This window comes from Chiloscyllium punctatum, chromosome 40, assembly GCF_047496795.1.
Source record: "Chiloscyllium punctatum isolate Juve2018m chromosome 40, sChiPun1.3, whole genome shotgun sequence".
NCBI classification, from domain to species: domain Eukaryota; kingdom Metazoa; phylum Chordata; class Chondrichthyes; order Orectolobiformes; family Hemiscylliidae; genus Chiloscyllium; species Chiloscyllium punctatum.
The window spans coordinates 41293250-41320161 of record NC_092778.1 but is presented as its reverse complement, the minus strand read 5'-3'; the positions used below and the strand labels follow the sequence as shown (position 1 = coordinate 41320161).

The 26912-nt window shown below is 40.2% G+C and overlaps 1 protein-coding gene across 8 annotated transcripts in view; it reads left to right on the top strand.

The window, feature by feature from the left end:
- The window catches only part of LOC140464494 (ankyrin repeat and fibronectin type-III domain-containing protein 1-like), a 924898-nt gene that overhangs the window by 676184 nt on the left and 221802 nt on the right, over nucleotides 1-26912 (top strand). The window contains exon 1 of one of the 8 annotated variants that reach the window (XM_072559627.1): nucleotides 12030-12044. The exons of the other annotated variants lie outside the window; for them this stretch is intronic. The gene's annotated coding sequence lies outside the window, so the exon portion shown is untranslated. Of the gene's footprint in view, nucleotides 1-12029; nucleotides 12045-26912 lie in introns of those variants that run through there. 8 annotated transcript variants of the gene reach the window in all.

Below are 26912 nucleotides of genomic sequence, written 5' to 3'. Positions count from 1 at the left end.
TTTGCCTGATCTTGAACACAAACCAACTCAGTTCCAGACAAAGCAACCAGTGTGATTGACGACCTATTCATCACTTTCAACATTCACTCTCTTCATCACCAATGCACAGCGGCAGCAGCCTGTACTGTATAAGCAATACACTACAGCAATTCATGAAGATTCCTTTGAGAACACCTTCCAAACCTGATGATCTTTACCACCTTGATAGACAATGGCATCAGATACTTGGGAACACCACCATCTGCAAATTCACCTCCAAGCCACACTTCTTCCTGACTTGGAATATATCTCTGCTCTTTCCCTGTTGCTTGATCAAAATCCTAGAACTTTCTTCCTGAGAGCACTGTGGATATTACTACTCCCCAAGGACTGCAGAAATTCAATAAAAAGCCTCACTGGTGTCTCACAGGCAATTAGTGTTGTGCAGTAAATGCTGACTTAGCCAACAATGCCACACCTTATGAATGAATCACATAAATCATATTTTATTTGTCCTCTTCATCACTTTCATCAATATCAAGCCTAAATTTAAAAATGTAATAAATTCTCACAATGTACCACAGAACTGTCTATCCTCTCAGCCATTCAATGAAAGTTGAAAGTGATTAAGAAGGTAGAAATTTTTTTAGAATGGTGGGATGCTCCAAGTAAACACCTCAATCTCAGACTGTGGCACATAATCACATCTACAGGATTAATGTATATTTGGTGTATCCTGTTATGGTGGTATGAACTATTTAGACACAATAGCAAGCTGACTAAGCTGTTAGGAGCCTGGATAAGTAGGGGTCTGTGATTGTTGATTGTGGCGTCTTTGGAGAGGACTGAGTTGAAAGGTCAAAGATCGCAGGTTTGAATCCTGATCGGTACTCTGTTAGCTGATACACCCATCCAAAAAAAGCTCAAGTTTCTCCTGTGTATTTGGTACCTGCTGCGCAGAACAACACATAATTAGTTCTACGTCAAGAACAGACAGATCACTGTTTCACTAATGGAATGCATTCAAATCACTTGTACTCTAATTATATTTCTCCTGGCTGTAAGGTAGAATGAAAACCTGCAGCTTCCAAACTTCTTGATGCCTAAAAACTTTGTGCCTGACTATTCAACTTTCCACTGCATAGATTTATCTTTCTCTCTTACTAATTTGATTCAAGAAAATAGGATAAATGAGGATGTCTGGATTTGACACTCCTTACAGAATAATTATAATCAAAGAGCTTGGAGATTCTCCTTTTTTAAAAAGACAGTTAATAAGAAGGAGACAGCTCTCCTTTATTTTCCCTGTTGAATTATTGGAGCTACATCATTATAATCCTGTGTTTTGTAGATTTCTCCCTGGTTGTGTGTTGCATAACACTCACAATATGCTTTGAATTGATATGAGCAAGCCTAGCATGTGATTAAATGCCAGGGGCAGCATGGTTCCTCAGTGGTTAGCACTGCTGCCTCACAGCACCAGGCTCGGGCGCCTGTCTGTGTGGAGTTTGCACATTCTCCCCACGTCTGCGTGGGTTTCCTCCGGGTGCTCCAGTTTCCTCCCACAATCCAAAGATGTTAGGTGAATTGGCCATGCTAAATTGCCCATAGTGTTCAGGGATGTGTACATTAGGTGCATTAGTCAGGGGTAAATGCAGGATAATAGGGGAGGGGATTGCGTCTTCAGAGGGTTTGGTGTGGACTTGTTGGGCCAAAATTATTTTCGGTTTTGTGCAGTGTTTTCCAAGCAATCATCAGAATCCTGTGAGACCTTTTTTTTAATTTTGTCAGGAATGATTGAAAAAGCAAGTCGTGTATTTTTTCAGTGAAGACAATTCTGCAGCCATGAATAGAGCTGGGTGTCATATAGCTAAGTGTTGATTCATGTGTTAGGTATTTTAGCTGATAATAGCATTTGTCTTATTGCCCCAACTCTCCTTTTAGGATATCTATAAAATGAATAGGCTTGGAAAAATTTAAGATGGAACATTATTGAGCTGCTCCAATAGTAACCCAGTTTAAAGGTTTTAACCAAATATGCTTTTTTAAAGAACACAGATAATTTTTGAGACAAACTTGTGGAATAAACTTTAAGATATGGAGGGGGAAGATAAAAATCCTTAGATGCCAAAACAACATATATCTATATTTCTATAGCATCTTTAATATAATAAAATGTCAAGGTGCTTATGGCATTATAAAATAAAACACTGGGCGTAAAATAAGTTATTGAGTACAATTTGTCCTTCCAGAGAATTGGTGGGATTATGGTGGGAATGGCAGGCCAGCTCGCAGTGGGGAGATACTGGACCATTTCCTGCCAACTCAGAAATTAATTAATTAATTTCTGTTGATATTCCCAACCAGGTGCCAGGTAAAGCCCTTAAATGGTTTACTATCAACAACACTTCTCTCCCCTGCCATGATTAAATCTGTGGAGGTGTGAACAATGGTAGCCCTCCTGATTAATAAAACAGTGTGGCCTGCCTGTCAGGTTTGAGAGATCTTGATTCGCCCCACTTCTGACAATGAGGCGAGAAGTGGGAAGATACCTCCTGAAATCCACGCATCTGCCCATGTATCTAACACCACTATCCCTTTAACCTTGACTGTGTAATCCTCCTCCTTCTCAAAGCTAAGCTCCAGGACTTTGATGTTGCTGTGTCACCAACAGCTTGAGCTTCTACGCCAACTGTGCTGGTTACAATGGATGGGAAAAAGTGAGGACTGCAGATGCTGGAAACCAGAGTTTAGATCAGAGTGATGCTGAAAAAGCACAGCAGGTCAGGCAGCATCTGAGGAGCAGATTCCTGCTCCATGGCTACAATGGCTGTCAGCCTTTGCAGGTAGGGCAGGTTATTGCTGTCCTAGGAAATGATGCGTCACATGCCTGAACAGGTAACCACCTGGGCACCTGATAGGTATTTGATCTAGCGTCTTCCTCATTGGTGGTGGGATGCCCTGTATTATGGCACCCACTCCAAAGCTTTGAATAAGAATCCAAAATTCCTGGTCGTTAGGTCAGTTGACCAAATATTTAATCAGAAAAGACAGTTTTAAAGAGTTTTCAAAGGGAGAAGCAATAGAGAAAGCCTTCCACCATTCAGCAAGATCACAGACTTGTTTCCACCTCAACTCTACTTTCTCATCTGCTCCTTATATCCATTGGTTCACTGTGAGAGCATGGAATGTGGATGTCGCTGGCTAGACCAGCATTTATTACTCTTCCCTAACTACGATTGATGAGAAGTCCATGAAGGTTAAGTAAAATGCTACTAGTAAGATAGTTCCAGGATTTTGACCCAACAACAGTGAAAGAATGACAACATAGTTCCAAATCAGGATAGTGTATATCGTAGAGGGGAATTTGCAGATGGTAATGTTCCCATGCACCTGCTACTTAGGCTGTTCTAGGTAGTAGAGGTCACAGGTTTAGAAGGCGTTGTCAAATGAGCCATGGTGAGTTGTTACATTGCATTTTATAGATATTATAGACTTCTGCTGCTGTGTCTTTGATGGTGCAGGCAAGCCAACCAAGGAAGTTGCTTTCCTCTGTGTTATATTGGGTTTCTTAAGAGTTTTTGGAGTTGCACTCACCTCATCAATGAAGAATATTCCATCACAATCATGATTAATGCCTTGTAGATGATGGATAGGCTATGGGGAGTTAAGAGATTTGTTACCTCAGAATTCCTAGAATTTGACCAGCTCTTGTAGACTTTGTATTTATGTGGCTGGTATATTTTAGTTTCTGGTTAATAGTAACTCACAGGATGTTGGTCATTTTGGGTTCAACAAAGGTATTGCCATTAAATGTCGAGGGGATACGGTTAGATTGTCTCTTGATGGAGATGGCCATTGCCTGGCTTTTCTATGTTGAAAATGTTACTTGCCACTTACACGGCTTGAGCAAACATGCAAGCTTGGGCTGATGTGGACACAGACTACTTAAGTATTGAGGAGTCATGAATAGTGTTGAGAGTTGTGCAATCATCAGAAAATACCCCCATCTCTGAACTTACAATGGAAAGAAAGTCATTAATGCAGCACCTAAAGATAGTTGGGCCTAGGACATGATCTTGAGAAATAGTTGCAGTGATGTCCTGGGATAAAAATATCTGATGTCCAACAACCAGTGCATCTTTCTTTGTCTAGTATGACTCCAACCTTTTATGCATACGCCTCAGCTTCTCTGAATAGCAATTTGAAGTTTTATTTATTTTTTAAAAATATTCTGCTTTTCTATTTTTACCTCCAAATTGAATAACCTCATAGTTTTTCATGTAACCCTGTCACTTAGTCTGTCTATTTCATTTTGTGATTGTGTTGTGCCCTTTTTACAATTTACAATCGCACCTATTATTGCCAGACTTGGATGTATTACTTCTAGCCGCATTTTCTACATCAAATACATACAGATTACAAAAGGTTTAGGCCCTAGCCTGATCCTTGTGGCATTCCATTATTTGTATCCTTCCAACTTCTAAATCATTTCTATTTCTGGCTGTTGACAAGTCCTCTATCCATGCTGCTATATTATACCTGACTCCATGAGCTCTTATCTTGCATAATCAACTATATGTTTGAGATCTTATTGATTGCCTTTTGGACCTCCAAAAGACACTACAACTACTGACACCCCATTATCTTCCCTTTAGTTACATCTTCAAAAAGCTTGAATGAATGTGTGAAGCACACTTTCTGTTTTGTAAACTGTGATGACTTTGTCTGATTATACTTTGAATTTTGAACAGTCATGAGGATTTCCTTTGTAACAGATTCCAGTACTTTCTTGACAACTGGTTTCAGGGGAAGAGGCCTCAAAATCCCTTTTTTGTGTCACCCTCAATTCTTGAGAAGTGGTGTTTATATTTACTGACTTTCAACCCACTTCGACAATTTTGTAATTTAAGCATTTTGGAAAATTATAACCAGTGCCTCCATTATCTGTATCAATGTAATTTATTGGTTTTTAGTCCCTTAAGCTTCTCCAATTCTTTTTCTCAGCGAGTATTAATTATCGTGGGTTCCTCACTCTTATTAGCCCTTTGATTATCATCTACTTTTGGTATATAGCTTGTGTCTTCCACAGTGAAGATAAACACAAACACAAAATATTTGTTCAATGTTTGTGTTTTTACTTTATTCCCTCTCTGTCTCTAAGGGACCAATGTAAAGTTTATCTACTCTCCTCCTTTACGTAAACTTTTAAAAGATCTTAAAACCCTTTTTCTATTCCTGAAACTAGTTAATGAACTAACAATCCAGAGGATATGAATTTTGATGAAAAACAGGTTGCTCAGTGGATAGGCTTAGTGGCAGTGCCTGACATACACAATGCTTGTTACGAGAGTTAGAGTACTAGAAGAATAGGATTGGATTTGCGACACAGTACTGCCGAATTAAGTTATTACAAAAATTTGGACATTGGAAGAATGGGCTTAACCAAGGAAGACAGAGTACAAGAGGAACTGTTCTGGATTGGAGATTAAGGAAGTCACAAGGATAGGCATCAAAAATAAGGATGAGAATACCAGATGGGCAAAACTCAATAGGAAGTTAATGGTAGAGAAACAGGCAGCTATATAGAAATATGTACAAATTGACAGACTCTAATTTGGTAAGATTCTGTCGACTCCAATCACCCATGAGGTTTTGCAATTCATGAACTGCAGGGATCTGGTGAGTTAGCTTTAATTAACTAACAGCAATAGTCTTTTGTGATGCAATCACTTTGAACACATACTGTACAATCTTTTTTGCACCCATACAAATTACCATGTTGTAGTTTTCCTTATGACCGATTCTTTTGTGCCTCAGTGACAGCCCTGGCAATTTTACCTTTGTACTGTGTAGCAATTTAATGAGACATGACATGATGTCAGGCAGTTTCCAACAGCCTGAATTCTCAGCTGCACAAACTGCACTGACATTTCCAGAAAAAAGGCTGGTGCAATTGGCTCTTGTATCACTTTCCTTGTGGCTTTATTCCTTGCATCAACGGAAGACAAAGCTTTTTTTCTAGCTTGGTGTGCATTACAGGAGATCAGGTATTCCTTTTTTTCCCTATTTTTCTGTGAGGCTCTTCCACTCTCCCTGGTGATACAACACTATTTGTGAAATTTTAGTGGATTATTTAAGAGTGTAAGGCAACACAAATACACGCAAATGTGAGCACTGTGCTGCTGGATAGGCACAAAGAACACCGATTATGCCTTATATTCACCCTCCATAACCTAAGATGATGGAGTAATTAATTAATTCAAATTGTAATCTTGCCTTATCTCCATGAGCTTTCAACAATTAAATCGGAGAGAGATAGGATTCAAGGACGTCCATTAATCCCATCCCAACAAATATACTCACCTTAAAAAAAAGAAACTGTTGGAGAAACTCAATAGAAACTCAGCATCAGGGGAGAGAGAATCAGAGTTAATGTTTTGAGTCTGATATGACTTTCTTAAGAACTGAAAGGAATTAAAAATGTTTTAAAATACTTTTGACAGAAGTTGAGGAGTTGGTAAAGAGGCACAGTGCAAAAGACAAAAGGGTTCTTTATGGTGGTGAAAGAGAAAAAGTGATGTAAATGATATAAAATAAGGTGTGAAAGGGAAGAAATGGGTCCTGTTTACTGAGAGCAAAGTAAGCAAAACACAAGGCTTGAAGGGGTATGAGGTAAAATGCAAAAAAATGGAGAACAGACATCATGCAGTTATGCTCTGAAGTTGAGGAATTCAACGTTGTTGCTTAGAAATTGTAAAGGGCCCAAGTGGAAAATGAAGTTTTGTTCCATCAGCTTGCATCATTGGATCTTTGCAGCAAACTCATGACAGATATGTTAACATAAGAGCTAGATGTCTTATTGAAATGGGCTGACTGTGTGAAGTTTGCACATTCTCCCCATGTCTGCGTGGGTTTCCCCCGAGTGCTCCGGTTTTCTCCCACAATCCAAAGATGTGCAGGTCAGGTGAATTGGTCATACTAGTCAGGGGTAAATATGGGGAATGGGTCTGGGTGGGTTACTCTTCGGAGGGTCGGTATGGACTTGTTGGGCTGAAGGGCCTGTTTCTATACTGTAGGCAATCTAATCTAATCTAATCATTTTTTCTCTTTCACCACTATAAACCACCCTTTATCTTATGCAGTGGGCCTCTTATGCTACCGGTTTCCTTTGCTCCCTCCTCCAATCCTGTCAAAAACGCATAAAGAGACATTTCCTAACCCCTTTCAGTTCTGATGAAGAGTCATATTGGACTCTCAACTTTAACACTGTTTTTCTCTTTTCACAGATGCTGTCAGACCTGCTTACTATCTGTAACATTCTTTGTGTTTCAGATTTCCAGCATCTGCAGTGTTGTTCTTTTATTTGAGATATATTCACCTGACAATTTGTTCCAGTGAAGTCAGTCACCCAGCATTCCCACCCCAGCAGCAATACCCATCCTCTGATCCCACTACCAACAGATATACTCACCCATTGATACTGCCTCAACAGAGACACTTACCTGGCCATCTGTCCCAATGTAGACAGTAACCCAAAAATTGCACCTTGACAGTGACACTTATTCACTAACCCCAGCCTAACCGAGATACTCACCCAACATTCTTACTTCAAAAGAGACACTTATTGTGCCCCAACAGATACTGTCACCCACCAACCCCACTCCAACAGAAATACTCATCTGGAAATTCTGCCCTGTGAACTACCCTCCCCATAGAGACACTCACCCAGCAATTTTTCCCTAGAGGGGAGGAGAAACCTTTTCACATAGACAGTTGTTAGTTCCTGCAACATTTTACCTGAAAAGGAAATAAGCCTAGTTTGATATATAATTTTTAAAGTGAAGTTGCCTTTATTCTTGAGAAAGGGGAACTTATGAATGTTATGGACAAAAAGTGGATATGTGTGACTAAGTGTGCCCACTCTCTCAAAAGCAAAGCACAGGCATGTTTAGCCAAATAGTCTCCTTCTGTGCTGTCAGTTTCTATGATCCTATGAACAAAAACTCTCTATTTCTTTCATGTGTTTCCCCTTTGCTGTTTGATTTTTTTTTCCCCATAGGTACTGCTATCCTAAGAATGGGGCATCAACTCAGCATATTCCTGTGACACCACCAGTACTACCCATCGAACTTGGGAAAATAGTTCAAATAGTGCCAGTGAAATCAGTAACAACTGTGCATGCAATGACATGTCAACACATGACATCATCTTAAATATTCCCACCCTCTACACAACACATCATTCCTAGCATTTCCATCCTCGACATAGCATCCCTAATATTCTTGCCCTCTGCGTATCGCATCGAGCAAAATATTTCTGTCCTGTAGAGATAACATTTATAGGAAACATTCCAGTATTTTACATTCTATATCACAGATAACCCAGACATTTCCATCTCACTTTAAATTTCTTTATTTCTTGACTGAAAATGAGGATTTGGGAATCTGAGATGGAAACTGCTTGGACTGTAGCTGTTGGATTTTAAGGTCTTTCACAAGTCAGGCTGATGGACATCTGGTTGAAGTTAACACTGATGTTCCCAGCAGACTTTAAAAAAAAATGCTGCTTTAAACAAATGAATATCCATTTCAACCACACTCCAAGATGTTTAATGCTTTTTGAAGCAGTTCTCGTGTGCCTCATTTAAACAGATCACATTCTGTTGAATTTAGTTGAACTGAACTGAATTCTCTCTTCCCCAATATGGTATGGTCTCTCACCTTCTTTATCCAGAGCATGTGTCAAATTGCAAATCTTGATAGAAAGAAGGTTAACACAACAAATTTGGATACATTATACCCTGCCTCCTCTTCCATGTCGTTAATATAGAAACTAGGGCTGACCCACTCATTACATCTTTCCAAGCCGAAAAAGACCTATTAATCCAGACTCTGTGTCATCTGTGTGTTGACCAATGCTCAATCCATACTCATATATTACTCCCAAACTAAGAGTTCCTATCTTTTGCAATAATGTTTTATCTAGCACCTTATCAAATGCCTTCTGAACATGAAAATACACGACAAAATCATATTACCTCTCTTTGATTGTGTTAAACTTTCCTAAGTGTTCTGCTATTACTACCTGAATAATGGACTCTAGCGTTTTCCCATGTAAGCATTTCACTGACATAGAGTTAGGATCACATTGGATCTCCACCAAAGAAACCAACCATTCAGCCACATCAGTCCATGCCAGTGTCTCAACTTCACTTGAACTTCCTTCTATGTTTCCTCACGTGAATCTGCCATTGTAATTTAAGAGGATACAGGGATTTTTCAGTGTGGTTTGGATGGGCAGAGGGAGTGGACAAATGCCTGGCAGATGCAATATAATATGGATAAATGTGAGGTTATCCACTTTGTCACCAAAAAGAGGAAGGCAAGTTATTACTTCACTAGCTTGGCAATAGTGAGGACCGCAGATGCTAGAAAGTCAGAGTTGATAAATGTGGATGTGGAGAAAGCATAGCAGGTGCTGAGAAATATTTCTCAGCCCCCTTCCCTCTTCCCAATCCTGATGAAGAGTCTTGCCTGAAACATCCACTCTCCTGCTCCTCTGATACTGCTTGACCTACTATGTTTTTTTCCAGCTCCACAATGTATCAACTCTGGCATCAGTCACTGTAAATTGAGAAGGGTAATGTTCAACATGGCTTTAGATGTCTTTGTGCACCAGTTGCTGAAAATAAGCACACAGGTGCAGTAGGCAGTGAAAAAACAAACTGTCTGCTGACTTTCGTCGTGAGAGGATTTGAGCACAAGAATAATTCTTCAGGCATTGGTGAGGCCACACCTGAAATATTGTGTGCAGTTTTGGTCTCCTTATCTGAGGAAGGATGTTCTTGCAATGGAGGAAGTGCAGCGAAGGTTTACCAAATTGATTCCTGGCATGCCAGGACTGATGCATGAGGAGAGATTGAGCCAGTTAGGATTGTGTTCATTAGTGTTTAGAAGAGTGAGAAGGGATCTCATAGAAAATAATAAAATTCTAACAGGACGAGACAGGTCAGTTGCAGGAAGAATATTTCCAATGATGGAGGTGTCCAGAACCAAGAGTCATAGTTTAAGCATGAGAGGTGAGCCTTTTATGATTGAGGTGAGGAGAAATTTCTTCACCCAGAATGGAGTGAGTCTGTTGAATTCACCACCACAGAAGGTGCTTGAGGCCAAAATATTGTGTTTTCATGAAGGAGGTAAACACAGCTCTTGTGGTTAAAGGGATGAAGGCATATGGGGAGAGGGTGGAATTAGGTTGTCGAGTTTGATGATCAGACATGACCATATTGAATGGCAGAACAGACTTGATGGGACCAAATGGCTTATTCCTGTTCCTAACTATGTTTCTATGTTTATAATAGTTCATTCCCTTCTCCCTCATATGGTTGTCTAACTTCCCCTTAAAAGCATCTACAGTTTCCTCTTCAACCACTCTCTGTGATTGTCCAAATTCTTACCACACTTTGGCTAAAGAGTGCAATAGGGTTAGGGTTCACCATTTGATTTCATGGTAATTATTTTATATGATCTTCCCTGCTTGAGAAAACGTTCTACTCCGCTCTTCCTAAATCAGACTTTTCAAAATTTTAAAGATCTCTATTAGGTCACCCCAAGCCTTTTTTCAAGAATAAAGGTATCCAGCCTGCCAATCCTTTCCTGATGCATTTCTGATATTGTACCCCTCCAGTGCATCTATATCCTTTTCAGAATATGACAACCAGAACTGCATGAAGTACTTGAAATGCATTCCAATCAAGATTCAGTACAGGTTTAGCACAGTTAATTCTCTCCTTAAAAAAAAGCACTAGTTTTTTGTTGATGATCTTGCCAACTGGTGAAGCAACTTTTAGTGATTAATGTGCTTGTTCTCAGAGGTCCCTTTACTTTTTATCTTAACTGGACTTTCATTTTCCGAGTGATAAATGACCTCCCTTTTCTTCCTATCAAGATGAACAATGTAATATTATCTGTTGAATTCGGGCTGTAGCTTCTTCCCTAAGAGATGAATCTGGATTGGTCCAAATCTATTCTTTTCTGACTGTTTTCTGTTCCCAAACAATAAACAAGGGAGCAAGATCTTGAGAATGCATAGCCAATCACAACCGACTCTTACCTTGCTATCAAAAGTTTGGTATGAGCAGAGCTCCATCTAACCTGCTCATTCAAAAAACACAGTCTCCCAAGTACATTACCTAAATGGCTGATATTATCCATCTATATAATATCTTTTTTGTTTCATTTGCAACATTTCCAGTTACTCTCCTAAAGGTCTAAACAGCTAGTGCCTATTCTTGCAATTCCTCACTTCAACCATGATATAACTCATTGACCATCCCTTGGAATATTTGACAACCATATTCTCAGTTACAGTTATTGCCCTCTTGCCTCCAAGAAAATGTCAGGGGAGTGGAGATAGGGGCCCACACTTTGATCCATAACATCAGAATTCTGCTATCACAATAACTGAGATATTGTTTTATCAAGAAAGACTAACTGACATAGCTAACTGTTGTGTGTTCACAGAATCACATAAGAAGCCTAAACTTGAGGTCCCCTGGAAGTGGGCAGGAGTACAGAGAGTGTGTGTGATAAAATCACAGCCCCTCTGACACAGTCCCACTTTTGTGGCATTTTCTTGGTTGCAGGATCATTAGTGAACAGGTTTCTCATTCAGAGCAGAGGGCACTCAATTTCTATAATTTTACAATTAATGTAGAACAGTACCTAAGCTGAAAGAATTTATGTCTCTCGAATAATATGTACCTAATATCACTGTACAAATAGAATCTCATCAAAATGTCCAGATGGTTAAATGTGCAATAATCGATACCTGTTAGTGAGTTCCAGGAATCTAATTAGGGGACTTAAATGATATGATGAACAGTAATTGTGCTGTGCTGTGGCTAATCATTCTTCATAAATGTATTTTCAGAATTCTTTCCGTGGATTATTTATTTTGAAAGTAAGGCACTGCTTGACAATTCTTGGAATAAACCTTGAATACATTAGCAGCTGTTGCTACAGGACTGAATAACAACGAGGATTGCAAGCTTTGATCAAGAAGTGAGTGGGAGGAATGCAGCTATTTGAGTATGAGTAATATAAGAGATAATGATCTGTGTACATGTTGACAATAAGCATTTCATGCTCAGTCACCATGTTATTATTTACTGGTAAAAGTCAATGGAATTTGCTCTGTGCCTCCAAGCCCACCTACCCAAACCTTGTGAACAATGCACCCGACAGGTCTGAGCAGCATCCAACACCTAATTATTGTGATTGCCACCAATATATTGTATGGACTTATTTCCCTGCTCCCAAATTTTGGATCAAGCTGACCAAGTTCAAGTGCTCTGAGTCTCATTTGTACTTGTCATAGAGTCATGCAGCCTAGAAACAGCCCTGATGCTCAGTGTGTGTCTACCAACCAATAAACACCAAGCTACAATAATCCCATTTACCTGCATTTGGCCCATAAACTATTGTGTTCAATTCCAGGATATCAATTGATGAAGGAGAAAACTGGAGCCAGTGTTTGAACACATTTATTTAGAGTTACTCATCATGGCATTTACCTCCTAACCCAACAACTACAGTTTTCGTCCATCTTTACCAGGGTCTCAAGTGCATACTCAGTTAATGCCCATCACCTGTATATATCAAACATAAGGAAGGTATATCAGCATCAGTTTGATATTCCAAAAATTTTGATAGATATATTGTTAGGAGGGACTATGATAAGGACTGCTTCAATGTTTACAGAATATTGATAACTCAAATATTTAACTTCTTGCTCCATCTTGTCATTGTTCTGATGCTGATCATTGCCAACAATATACCTTATTTCTGTTCGTGGATTGATATAAGGCAGATGTGACGTCTGCTGTGACAGCAAATCTTTCCAGTCATTCAACTGTCATGTGAAGTACTTTCTGGCATTATTTTAATTGGGAAAATTTAAACCAGCTGTTGACAAAGTAACCAATTCACTCAATTCTTCATCAAATAAATCACACAAAATCCAACTTTACATCCACGGCCATGATCAATTTTACTTTTATTAGCTAGGTAGAAAATCATTTGTGATCGCAAAGTGGTTTTGGATTGGTGACATGCATTTTAAACCATTATTAGTCACTCTGTTTGAACATGCAATGACACACTTCAACTATAAATTGCCCTTGTGGGGAGATGAGCATGTTCTGGATTAGTGGTGCTGGAAAAGCACAACAGTTCAGGCAGCATCCAAGGAGCAGTAAAATTGACGTTTCAGGCAAAAGCCTATTCCTGATGAAGGGCTTTTGCCTGAAACATCGATTTTACTGCTCCTCGGATGCTGCCTGAACTGCTGTGCTTTTCCAGCACCACTAATCCAGAATCTGGTTTCCAGCATCTGCAGTCATTTTTACCTGGGAGATGAGCATGAACATTTTTCAATTATTTTGATTACTACCAACTTTATGTGGACCCAGTAAGTGGGAATGTAGCAGGTGCAAGAACTTACCTAACTGCAAGCACTTAATATGCTTTGTGACAAGTAATTTTATAATTAAATTCCTGGAAGTATATCTGTAAATAACTCAGGATTCATTTTCCCCTCTTCTTCTAATAATTTCTGTTACTTGAACTGGTGGCTTAGAGTGTGAGAACACATCATGATGTTTCTTCTTTATTACTACTTTCCTTGTCGTTCTTGAGTGTGTGAAAGAAAAAAAGTGTAGGGATAGAACTGTGGTGAAGGGAGTGTGGAAAGGCAGGATGTGAGGAGAAGAATTATGTCTAAGGACCCTGTCAACTATGCCATTGTTCACACCTCAACCATAGCTGTACCAGTTATGATAACCAGTTTCCCTCAACAGTACAACACTTGCAAACAAGTTGTTACTCAATGATTAGGTTCTTCTCCTCCAGTTGTGCACCACCTTGTCCTACAAGAGAGAGACAAGTGAATAGTAGAGTGTATTGCAATGTGTTTGTAATGTAGCTTTCATTGTATGAGAGAGAATTGGGTGTGAAACAGTAGTGTTAAATATATGATGGTGCTGTGACACACTTGGGACTACTTGATAGATATTATTGGTAAGTGAGTAGTGAGGATGTGGAACTGACCAATACCTGAGACTTTGGTACATTTGTAGGATATAGCATCTTAAAAGGGCTATTGTGGCATAGTGTTAGTGTCCCTGTCTCTGAGCCAGAAGTGGAGATGTCTGTCTTTGCTATAAACATGTGTCATAGCATGTTGATTTAAAATATCTTTAAGCCTATGAAAATACATTCACTGATCATAACCAATTGTACTAGGTAATTCAACTGTACATAACACCACATCCAGGTCCTCAGGGCTGGAGTCCTGGCATTGACTGCCAACGCAATCTTGACCTCCTGTCTTTTCATAATTTATTTGGAGCATTTGTACACTGTGAATTGAGCATACCTCAATTCCTCTGCATTTTTTTGCGTCAAGACCTGAAAGAGGCATGGAGCTTCTTTCTGTCATGCAATGTTATTAATGTGTTCCTCATGAGAAATGGAAACATAGAAACTTGAAACAGGAATAGATCATTTAGCCCATTGAACCTACTCTGCCATTCATTACAACAGTGGCTGATCCTCTATCTCAAAACCATGTTCCCACTTAGTCTCCATAGCCCTTGATACCTTTAATATCTAAAAAATTATTAATCTTTTTCTTGAATACATTCAGTGACCTAGCCTCCTGTGATAACAGATTCCACAGGTTGACCACCCTCTGAAATGTTCCCTTATCTCAGTCCTGAATTGTTTATCCAATATCCTAAGACTGTGAACCCAGGTTCCATATTCCCCAACCGGAGGAAACAGCCTCCCTGTATCTAGCCTACTCAGCCCTGTTAGAATTTTACACATTTCAATTAGATCTCCTCTCATTCTTCTAAACACTAGAATATATAGGCCCAGTTGAAACAATTTATCCTCAGTCGTGCCATCTGCAGTATCAGCCTTTATGGCACTCCCTCTATGTCTTCTCCGAGGTAGGGAAACCAAGGCTGTACACCACACTCCAGGTGTACTCAAGGCCCTGAATAACTGCAGGAGGACATCCCTACCTCTGAACTCAAAGGCCCTTGCAATGAAGGCCAATCTACTATTTGCTTTCCTAACTGCTTGCTGCAGCTGCCTGTTAAGCATCACTGACTAGTACACAAGGCCAGCCAGATCCCTTTATACATAACTAATATACCACCATTTCTGTTTTCCAGTACCTACTGCAATTACTTCTGCTTCAGATAGCATGAATATTTTTGAATCATGATAACAAGCACATTTAGCATTTGCTGCACACAACATTTGTTTAAATTAGTAAACACTATGAGGTTTCCTTGCTGCCAGAATCAGAAGCCACGGGTGTACAGTAGTCCTACATTGTGAACACATTTTGTTTTGGTGTTGCCAAATTTCATGATCCTTGCATTCTTGCCAGATAATTATCAGTTTTAAGCAAATTCATGAATTATTCATGCTTGATTGCATCTTCATTGCTCCTGGTAAAACCTATGAACATGTTGGTACATGCAGCTATGTTGAGTTACAATGAAATTTGTAACACAGACAGGCATAATTATAAAGCAGTGAATAAACAGTGAGCAGATCCCTTTTCTACTAACAATGTTGTGTAACATGTAGAAATATTTCACGTGTTGTCTTGGTAATTCTTTTCATTAAGACTATAATTCAGGCAGAGAGCAAGTGTGTGATATCTATTATTGGCCTAGTGAAGGCCCCAAATGCAAATGGACAGCTTAGACTGCTGAAGGGTTAGGCTGCTCTGTTTCTTTCGAGGACATTCTCAGTGCTGTTGCACTGTAATAGAGCAGCATTGGACCACTTGCACAAATAAGTCTTTGTAGCTAAAGGCACAGCAACTTCTGGAATATTAGTAATAACTCTGTCCTTAGAAATTAAGGCAGTGCTCCATGGTAGGTTGGAAGATACATTTTGATGGTCATTGGGAAATGTGTTCTGCTGATAGTTGAGGGTGCTCTTTGCTAATCATCTGGGAGATGCATTCTGCTTGTTAGTAGGGGGTGGGGCTGGATGACCAGTTTGGGAAAGGACATTGCTGATCAGTTGGGAGCTGTCTTTTGAATGGATATGCTCTGTTGATCAATTGGGAATGTTTTCTGTTGGTCAGTTGGGGGTAAGGCTATACTAGTCATTGTGGGAATGAGCTCTATTGGTTAGATACCTCACCTTTAAGTAATTCCTTAAAACCAACTTCTCTGATGAAATCTTTGCTAATCTGCCCCTGGTCGAAATGTCAGCGGAGTAGGATGCTCCAACTGGAGCTCCTCCGCTCCTTCTGTTCATTTCCTATTTCCTTCTCTTTTTTTCCCCTTCTTAATGCTGTCCTCTGATGTAGAACAGGCTGGAGGTATGGAGCAGAGCGGGTAAGAGGCCCAATTGAATGCAGGAACAGCCAGCAGCCGCGAGTGGAGTGGGAATGGCTAGCGGGATGGAGGCCCGAGCAGAGCAGGAACAGCCAGATGGATGGAGGCACAAGTGGAGTGAGATTGGCCAGTGGGACCCAGGCCTGAGCGGAGCAGGGACAGCCAGTGGGACCCAGGCCTGAGTGGAGCAGGGACAGTCAGCGGGACCCAGGCCTGAGTGGAGCAGGGACAGCCAGCGGGACCCAGGCCTGAGTGGAGCAGGGACAGTCAGCGGGACCCAGGCCTGAGTGGAGCAGGGACAGTCAGCGGGACACAGGCCTGAACAGAGCAGGGACAGTCAGTGGGACCCAGGCCTGAGCAGAGCAGGGACGGCTAGTGGGCTGCAGGCTTGAGTGGAGCAGGGACGGCCAGTGATTCTGAGGCTTGAATGGAGCAAGGACGGCCAGTGGACGGAGGCCTGAGTGGAACAGGGATGGCCAGTAGACTGGAGGCTTGAGCGAACCAAGAAGGTTGTTGGACTGGGGACTGGTGAAAGTGATCAGTGGCTTATGAGCCCAGTCAGACCACATGGGTGCACCTGTGCTGATCTTCTGAAGGCTCTTTATAGAAAGACTATAATGTTTATCTTTTCAACCTTATTTCTCATTTTTCTAACTTATACTACAAATTACTGTAAGTAATGTAACTTTTTCCTTTTTTGTTTATTTCATTATGTTGTACCTAAGATCTGTACCTAGGTACTTTGTACCTAAGATGGTGCCATGTGGGGACACACTATAAACTTTTCACTCTAATAATTTTACTGTATATATAAATGACGCACCTATAATCACATTATCTGTTTTTGTATTTCTTGCTAACTTTCTGGCTCAGTAGTTAGCACTGCTGCCTCATAGCACCAGGATCCCAGGTTCGATTCCAGCCTTGGGCAACTATCTGTGTGGAGTTTGCACATTCTCCCCGTGTCTGCGTGCATTTCCTCCGGGTGCTCCGGTTTCCTCCCACAGTCCGAAAATGTGCAGGTCAGGTGAATTGGCCATGCTAACTTGCCCATAGTACTAGATGCATTAGTCAGAGAAAAATAGGTCTGGGTGGGTTACTCTTTGGAGGGTCAGTGTGGACTTGTTGGGCCGAAGGGTCTGTTCCTACACTGTAGGGAATCTAATCTAATCTAATCAAATACTAGTTTCCACTAATTACTAAATTTACATTTAGTAACTGTGTTGCTTTTTAAATATTCTATCCTCAAATATTCTACCCTTAACAGAATTGTCCATTTCTAAATTATTTTAATTTGATACCATCATTAACTTCCTTAATTAGCTACAGGTAGAGCATCCTTCACTGGAATGTATCTTTGTTGAGTGTTATGAAATATCCCATTAAATAGCTGCACGTCTAACCGACCAGTCCTTTAACCTAATTTCCCAAATTTACTTCAGCCAGCTCTGTGCTTATTAGGATTAAACACGAGTCTTAGACACAGTCCTTTCTCCCTCAAACTGAATGGAAAACTCAATTATATCATAATCACTAGTGCATTGAGGTGCCTTTATTATTAGGTCATTGATTAATAGAGAACAAAGTACAAAGAAAATTACAGCACAAGGACAGACCCTTCAGACCTCCAAGCCTGTGCTGATCCAGATCCTCCATCAAAACCTGATGCCTATTTTCTAAAGATCTGTATTCCTCTGCTCCCTGCTCATTCATGCATCATTCAGATACATCTTATCATGCCTGCTTCAACCACCTCCGCTGGCAGCATGTTCCAGACACCCATCGCTCTCTGCATAAAGGACTTTCCACGCCTATCTCTCTTAAACGTTGCCCCTCTCACATTAAACTCATGACCCCAAGTAATTGACTCCACCATTCTTCTTGCTATCCACCCTATATATACCTCTCATGATTTTGTAGACCTCAATCGGGTCCCCCCTCAACCTCCGTCTTTCTAATGAAAATAATCCTAACATACTCAACTTCTCTTCATAGCTAGCGCCCTCCATACCCGGCAACATCCTGGTGATCCTCCTCTGTACCCTCTCCAAAGCATCCACATTCTTTTGGTAATGTGGCGACCAGAACTGTACGCAGTATTCCAAATGCGGCCGAAACAAAGTCCTATACAACCATAACATAACCTGCCAACTCTTATACTCAATACCCCATCTGATGAAAGAAAGCATGCCATATTTCTTCTTGATCACTCTGTTGAACTGCGTTGCCATCTTCAGGGAACAATGGACCTGAGCACTCAGATCTCTCTCTGTACATAAATTTTCCCAGGGTTTTTCCATTTATCGTATAGCTTGCTCTTGAATTGGATCTTCCAAAATACATCATCCCACATTTGCCCAGATTGAACTTCATCTGCCATTTCTCTGTCCAATTCTCCAATCTATCTAATCCTGTCACGTTTCATAGTACCATATCTAGAATAGCTTTCTTTCTGGTTGGCTGTAGAACAAGATGCTCTAGGAAACTGTCCTGAGAAAACCCTGAACTCACCTTCCAAGCTGACTTTGCAAATCTGTCCCAAATTTATCCCAACTCTCTTGTCTTCTATTAGCTACCTGATCTTTTATCCATGCTTACGGTTCTACCACCCACACTATGGACTCTAATCTTATTAAATAACCTAATGTGTGGCATCTTATCAAATACCCTCTGTAAATCCATATATACCATATATACACACCATTGCTTCCCTTTATCTATCCTGCTTTGTTATTTCCTTAAAGAGTTCCAGAAAATTTGTCAGGCATGATTTTCCCTTCATGATGCTGTGCTGATTTTGCTTGATTTATAAATACTCTGCTGTTAAATCCTTTAGAATAGATTCTAACATTTTCCCAATAACATTCATTAAATTAACTGACCTACACTTATCAGTTTTTCTTTCCTTCCCTTTTTAAATAAAGGCGTAACATGACAGTTTTCCAAGTCTCTGTGATTTTTCCAGAGTCTAAGAATTCCTAGAAAACTGCTCCCAGTGCATTCACTAACTCTTTAGCTATTTCCTTAAATTCTAGAATCTTAGAATCCCTACAGTGTAGAAGCAGACCATTCGGCCAATTATGTCCATACCAACTCTCTGAAAAGAATCTGACCTGGCCCACCCCCACTACCCTATCCCTGTAACCCTGCATTTCCCATGGCTAATCCATCGAACCTGCACATCTGTGGACATGATGGATAATGTATCATGACCAATCTGCCTAATCTGCACATCTTTGTACTGTGGGAGGCAACTGGAGCACCAGGAGGAAACCCACACAGACATGGGTAGAACGTGCAAACTCCCCACAGACAGGCATCTGAGTCTGGAATCAAACCCTGGTCCCTGGAACTGTGAGGCAGCATTGCTTACCACTGAGCTCCCAATTAGCATCTTAGGATACATCCCATCAGGTCCTGGGGACTTATCTGTCTTTCGATCCATTAATTTCTGTCACACTTTTCTTCTCTAGTGATTGTTATTGTACTTATTTCCTCTCCTCCTTTTGCCTCTTGGTTATTTAGTGATGTGGGAATGCAGTAGTGTATTCTACTGTGAAGAATGAAGCAAAGTATTTATTCAATTACTTTTCTATTTTCTGGTTTCCCATTACTATTTCCCAGCTTCATTTTCTAAGAGGCCTATGTTCTCTTTGGCTATTTTCTTCCTTTTTATATATTTAAAGAAGCTGTCCATCTGATATTCCTCACAAGTTTACCCTCAAAGTTTATCTTCTCCCTCTTTTTTTTGGGTGCCTTTTGTTGGTTTCTGATTCTGCTTCATGATCTTTACAATTGAGGTCATCTCTATTGTGCCAACCTCATTCTTTAGAGCTAATTTTCTTAGTTAGTGATGCTCCAGGGATGTTGTTTACCTTTGAATATTGAGGTTGAGAACTTTATAATCTTGCAGCCAGGCAATTTGAGCTACCAATTCATCTATTTTGTTTCAAATGCAATGTGGATTTAGATACAGAGTCTTCAGTTCTGTTTGTATACCATTTCTATAATCCTAAGATTTCTGCTGGCACATTTTTAAGCTTGCATGCTTTGTCCCTTCCTGCTACACGTTATCGTAATTTCCCTGTTCGTCCTTTTTTTTTGTTTCGTCATCTCTCTTTAATTTATCATATTTTATTACACTTGATTCCTCAATCCTTCTATTTAGTTTAAAACCCTCTTTATTCTCCTAATTATTCAACTTTCCAGTACAATGATCCCAACAGATTTCAGATGAAAACATCCCAGTGTACAGCTCCCATTTTCCCTAGTACTTGGTGCCAGTACTGATTTGATTAAAACCCATGTCTTCCACACCAATCTTTGAGCTTTGGATGTTAACTGTCTAATCTTGTTTATCTTATTACAATTTGCTTGTGGTTCTAGGAGTAAACTAGGGAACATTCTCCTTTAGGTTTTTTTCTCAATTTAACCTCAGCTGCTCATATTCCCTCTTTCCTTACCCTAATTATGTCATTGGTTCCTAAGTAGACCATGACCACTGGATCCACCCTGTCCCACTGCAAGTTTTGCTCCAGCCACAGCAAACATCCTGAACCCAGACAGCAACACTACCTTCTGGACTCTGTTAGTTGGGTGCAGTGAACTGTGTCTATCCCTGACTATTCTTTGCCTTACCTCCACAATATTCCTGTGTACTCTCTCTCCCCACTTTTGAAAAATTTCTGCACGGCTATGCCATAGTCAGTTTGTTCATCTACCCTGCTGTCCTCATTTTTGTCTACATTGGCTACAAGAATTTGAATCTGTTGACTCTTCCACTTCTAATTTCTCAATCCTTCCAACTGCTTCACCTACACTCACAACCTCTTTACCCCTGACCATTGATCAAATTGGAAAGCATCTCATGTTGGCTGTCTCCTGGTACAAAGTTCCATGGAACAGTTCTCCTCTCTCATGCACCCCAGGTTCACAACTTGGCTTCCAGCTCATTAAAGGAGATGAAACCTCTTCATGACTCAAATACTTACTGCAGAACATGTTTGCCATCTGAAATACCTCACATTCTGCAGTCACAAATTATGCTGTCATATTTAATATGTGTTCATTAATTTGTTTTTCTTCATAATTAATAAATCTTAATACTCCTCATAAACTTTAATAATATTTTAAATCTCAGCTGGTGAGAAGGGGATGGGTTGCAAAAGCAAAATGCTGTGTATGCTGCAAATCTGAAATGAAAGCAAAAATGGTGGCAATATTTAGCAGGTCAGGAAGGATCTGTGGAGAGAGAGGAAAACAGAGATTATTGTCAGCTGTCTATCATCAGGAAGAGAATGAGGAGATGCTTGAATTGGCTTCAGTGCTAATGGTTAGGAAACATGAGACAGGGTTCCATGTGGAAGTATTGAGTTTAGACTTCAGATGAGCACAGGGCTTTGTTCTGCCAGCCTCGATAACATTCTGGAAGCTACAAACACTGGTTCTACGTTCATGCAAGACAATGGGTTACTTTGATAGGGTACTGGAAGGTAACTAGTGGTCATGGAAAAAATTAAAATCAGGAACAGGAATAGGCCATTTGGCGCTTAGATCCTGTTCAGCAGTTCAAATAGCAGATTTTCTATCTCAATACTATATTCAAACTTTTTCTCTTTCCAATTGATGCCTTTAAAATCTAAACAAAATCTATCTCTTTCTTAAATATATTCAGTGACTTGGCCTCCACAGCTTTTATTAGTAGACAATTCCATAGGTTTAGGTGAAGAAATATTTTGTTCTCTCAGTTCTAAATGGTTTACCTCACATCCTAAGCTTGTGTCCCCTGGTTCTGGACTCTCCATCCAGTGAAAAAATCCTCCTTGCCATCTAGTCTCTCCAGCCTGACTAGAATATTTTATGTTTCACTTCAATGTTCTCTCATCCTCTAAGCTCAGGTGATTACATACCCAGTCAAGCCAATGTCTCGTCCTAGAACAGTCTTACCAACCTTAGTATCAGCTGAATGAACCTTCGCTGCACACTCTCGATGTCAAGTAATTCTTTTCTTACACAGGGAGACCAAAAGTGTACATTATGCTCCAAGTGTGGTCTCACCAAGGTCCTGTATAATTGCAGTACTTCACTACTTCAGAATTCTAATTCTCTTGCAATATAGGCAATATACCATTGCCTCCTTAATTGCCTGCTGTACCCATCTGTCTACTTTGGTTATCAAGAACACCCAGATCCCAATACACTTGCCAATATATCACCAAGTAAATAATCCTCTTCCTTTATGTTTTCACTCCAAAGTGTATGACTTTATATTTAGCTACATTGTACTGCGTCTGCCACGTGTTTGCCCACTTAGCCTCCTTGCATCATCTTCAAAACTCAAAATCTCATGCAGTTTTGTCTCGTCAGCAAACTTGTAAATGTGGCACTTGGTTTCCTCATCCAAGCCATTTGTATATGTCATAAGTAGCTGCGGCCAAAGCACCAGTCCTTGCTGTACCTCACTAATCACTGCCTGCCACTTTGAAAAAGATCCATTTATTCCCATTCTTTATTTTCTGTCTGTCAACCAATTTTTGATCCACGTCACTACATTACCCACCCGCCCATGCCATCTGCTTTAAATTTGCACTCTAACCTGTCATGGAGGACCTTATGTTATGAAGATGAAGGTGTGTACTGTGCCTTTGAGAGAGACGAAGCTGGCAAGGACTGACTGAAAGCACAGAGTGTTCTGAACAATTTTATAATGCAACATTTGGTTGAAACAAATAGCTGGAGTTGCGTTGCCATGGAATAAAAACAAATTCAAGTTCAGCCAATCAGTTTAACTTATGCCCCAACTACCAAAATCCAGTTGAATTTGAATTTTACTGTTTGGGATAACATCAAACCAATGAAATAATCTGATGTTTTGGGGTATAAGATTGGACAATTTGAACAGTTAGGGGGAGAACAGCAAAGAGGACCAGCAAAAACAGACTGCTAGCCAAATAGCTCTCTGAAAAGTACCTGTCCATAAGAAAAGTTGTGCAGCAGAAGACCGAAGAAAAGACAGCCCAGGAAAATACAGAGGAAATTCTACAAAGGAGAATCTACAGCTGGCTGGTTTTTTTAAAACATAATTTTTTTTTTGTAAATCTTAATCAGGGTTTTTTTTCAGTTGGACCAGTATTGTAGAGTGGGTGGTAAAAGATAGGTTTAAGAGAAAGGAGTTGTAAATAGTTGTTGTTTTGGTGCTTCCTTTTGGACTTAAAGAATAAAATTGTTAAGTTTTTACTTTAAATAGTGAGATTGAGGATAGTTCTTTGTCTCTTGAAATTTTGTCTCGTGAGGTCATCTTCTCTGTGTGTCGGTTTTAAATTAGCAGAGGGCTTTACCCCGTGTTGTAACACTTAAAAAAAGGTTTCTGAAAAATCACATCCATTGGTTTTCCTATCTATTCTACTGGTTACATCCTCAGAAAACTCCAGGAGATTTGTTAAGCATGGTTTGCCTTTCATAAGATCATGCTTGCTTTGTCCAGTCCTGTTAATGCTTTCCAAATATTCTGTTGTCACATCCTGTGTGTCAGATGCCAGCATTTTCCCATGACTGATGTTGAGCTACCTGGTCTGTAATTTTTGTGTATTTTCTCTCTCTTCCTTTTTAAATAGTGAGGCTATATTTGCCACTTTCCAATCTGTAGGAACTGTTCTAGAGTCTCTAGAACTTTGAAAGATGATCACCCATGCAACCAATGTTTCCAGGGCCACTTTCTTGAGTACTCTGGATGTAGGTTATCTGGCCTTGCTGATTTGTCAACCTTTAACTCCAATAATTTCCTCAGCAACAGTTTCTTATTAATATTGTATTTTCTTTTCCTTCAATGCTAGCCACATCCTGGACCCTTGGTTCACTAACATTTTTGGAAGGCTATTTGTGCTGTCATTTGTGAAGACAGAAGCAAAGTATATATTAAATTCTTCTGCCATTTTTTGTTATCTATTAGGGTTTTTCCTGGCTTCTGACTGTAAGCAGTCTTTAGAGTTTTTACTAATCTTTCCCTTTTCTCACATTTATAGAAGCTTTCACAGCCACTTTCTATTTTCCCTTCAATTTTACTCTTGTACTGTATTTGTTGTTCAAAATTTTGTCCTCTTTTGTTGAATTCTAAAATGCTTCCAATCTTCAGACTTGCTGCTTATTCTGGCAAAAGTATGCGCCTCCTGTTTGGATCTAATGCTATCCCTAATTTAGAGTCAGAGTCATATAGCACAGAAACTTCCATCTAACTCATCCATGCCAACTAAGTTTCCCAAACTAAACTCTTCCCATTTGCCTGTGTTTGGCCCATATCCCTCTAAACCTTTCCTGTTTATGTACCTGTTCAAATGTCTTTTTAATGTTGTTACTGTAACAGCATTTACCATTTCCTCTGGCAGTTCATTCCAAATATGAACCAGTGTAGTGTACAAAATCCCATGCAAGGACTGCACAAAACACTACATAGGACAAACAGGAAGACAGCTAACGATCCGTATCCATGAACACCAACTAGCCACAAAACGACACGACCAGCTATCCTTAGTAGCCACACACACAGATGACAAGCAACATGAATTCGACTGGGACAACACTACCATTATAGGGCAAGCCAAACAGAGAACAGCCAGGGAATTCCTAGAGGCATGGCACTCATCCACAGACTCTATCAACAAACACATCGACCTGGACCCAATATACCGGCCACTACAGTGGACAGCTGGAACTGACAACCGGAAGCGGCAGAGACAGGCCACTATAAATGCTAGAGGAAACAGCACAGAAGCGCTTCACAGGAGGCTCCCAAGCACTGAGGATGTCACCTAGACAGGGGACGAAACGTTTGCAAGACAAATTCCCAGCTCGGTGAACAGAACCATAACATACTTCTTCACTCTTGATCATGCCACCAATTTTGATGTCATCTGCAAACTTACTAAACATGCCTTCTAAATTCTCATTCAAATCGTTTATATGAATAACAAAAAAACAACATGGATGCAGCACCAATCCCTGCACAACACTGCTCGTCACAGGCCTCCCGTCCAAAAAACAACCCTCCACCACCACTTTGTCTCCTACCGTCAAACCAATTAACAAAGCTCCCACTGAATCCCATGTGATCTAACTTTACCAATTAGTCTACCATGCCAAACCCAGTCAAAGGCTTTACTGAAGTCCATGTAGACAACATCTACCACTCTGCCCTCATCTGTCTTTTTGGTTACATTCTCAAAAGACTCAATCAAGTTTGTAAGACACGATTTCCCAAGCACAAAGCCATGCTGACTATCCCTAATCAGTCCTTGCCTTTCCAAATACATTTAAATCCTGTCTTTCAGAATTTCCTCCAACAGCTTACCACTACGGGTAAGGAGGAGGCATATGTTAGGTATCAATAAGTAAGATCAAGTAAATCTCTTGAAGAGAATAAGGGATGTAGGTGCATTCTCCAGAGGGAAATTAGGGGGGCAAAAAAATGGACATGAGATAGTCTTGGCAGGCAAGGTAAACATAATCCAAAGAGAATCTGTAAGTCCGTTAAGAGCAAAAGAGCAACTGGAGAGGAAATATATAAGATCAATGAGACCAGCTATGTGTAGATATACAAGAGGTGGGAGAAAACTAGACAAATATTTTGCATCTGCTTTTATTGTGAAGAAATGCATTGAGGCTGGAGAGTTCAGGGGAATAAATATTGATGGAAGAGGAGATGCTAGACTCTTAAAAAAACATGAATGTGGATAAATCTCTAGGAGCCGTAGTCTCTAGTTCCCAGGCTTCTCCTTACAGCCTTTCTTATATAAAAGCACAATGTTAGCCCCCCTCCAGTCCTCCAGCACCTCAGCCACAGCTGTAGAAGAGGAGATGCTAGACTCTTAAAAAAACATGAATGTAGATAAGTCTCTAGGAGCCGTAGTCTCTAGTTCCCAGGCTTCTCCTTACAGCCTTTCTTATATAAAAGCACAACGTTAGCCACCCTCCAGTCCTCCAGCACCTCAGCCACAGCTGTAGACGATACAAATATCTCTGTCTGGGGCTCTACAATTTCTTCCCTAACTTCCCAAATTGTCCTGGGATACACTTGATCGCCAGCCAAGCTCGTAAGGGGGTACTTTGCCTGAGAGGTTTTGATATCTAAACATATCAAAAGAGGGTCCCCACAAGTCCAATCATTCACGTAAGATAAAAGCGAGCTCAGTTAATAATTTTTAATGTCCAGTAGATCCACTTGCCCCAATCTGTGAGGCAATTGCAGTTTAGCTAATTTAATAAGGGGTCGCCTACGATGCCAAATTAAAAGAGCTGAACCAGCCGTTCAGTCTCCTGAATGTTCCCTTATTGAAAATCAGGGGGTGCATTCATATAGGGTACAGTAAATGGGGGAGAATATTCATCTTAAGAGCTATCTGACCTAACCATGAGGCCTGAAGCGTCTCCCATCTTTGTAGGTCTTGTTTGATTTTGCCAAATACTTGAACAAAATTAGCTTTAAACAACCGATCAAGAGCTGGAGTGA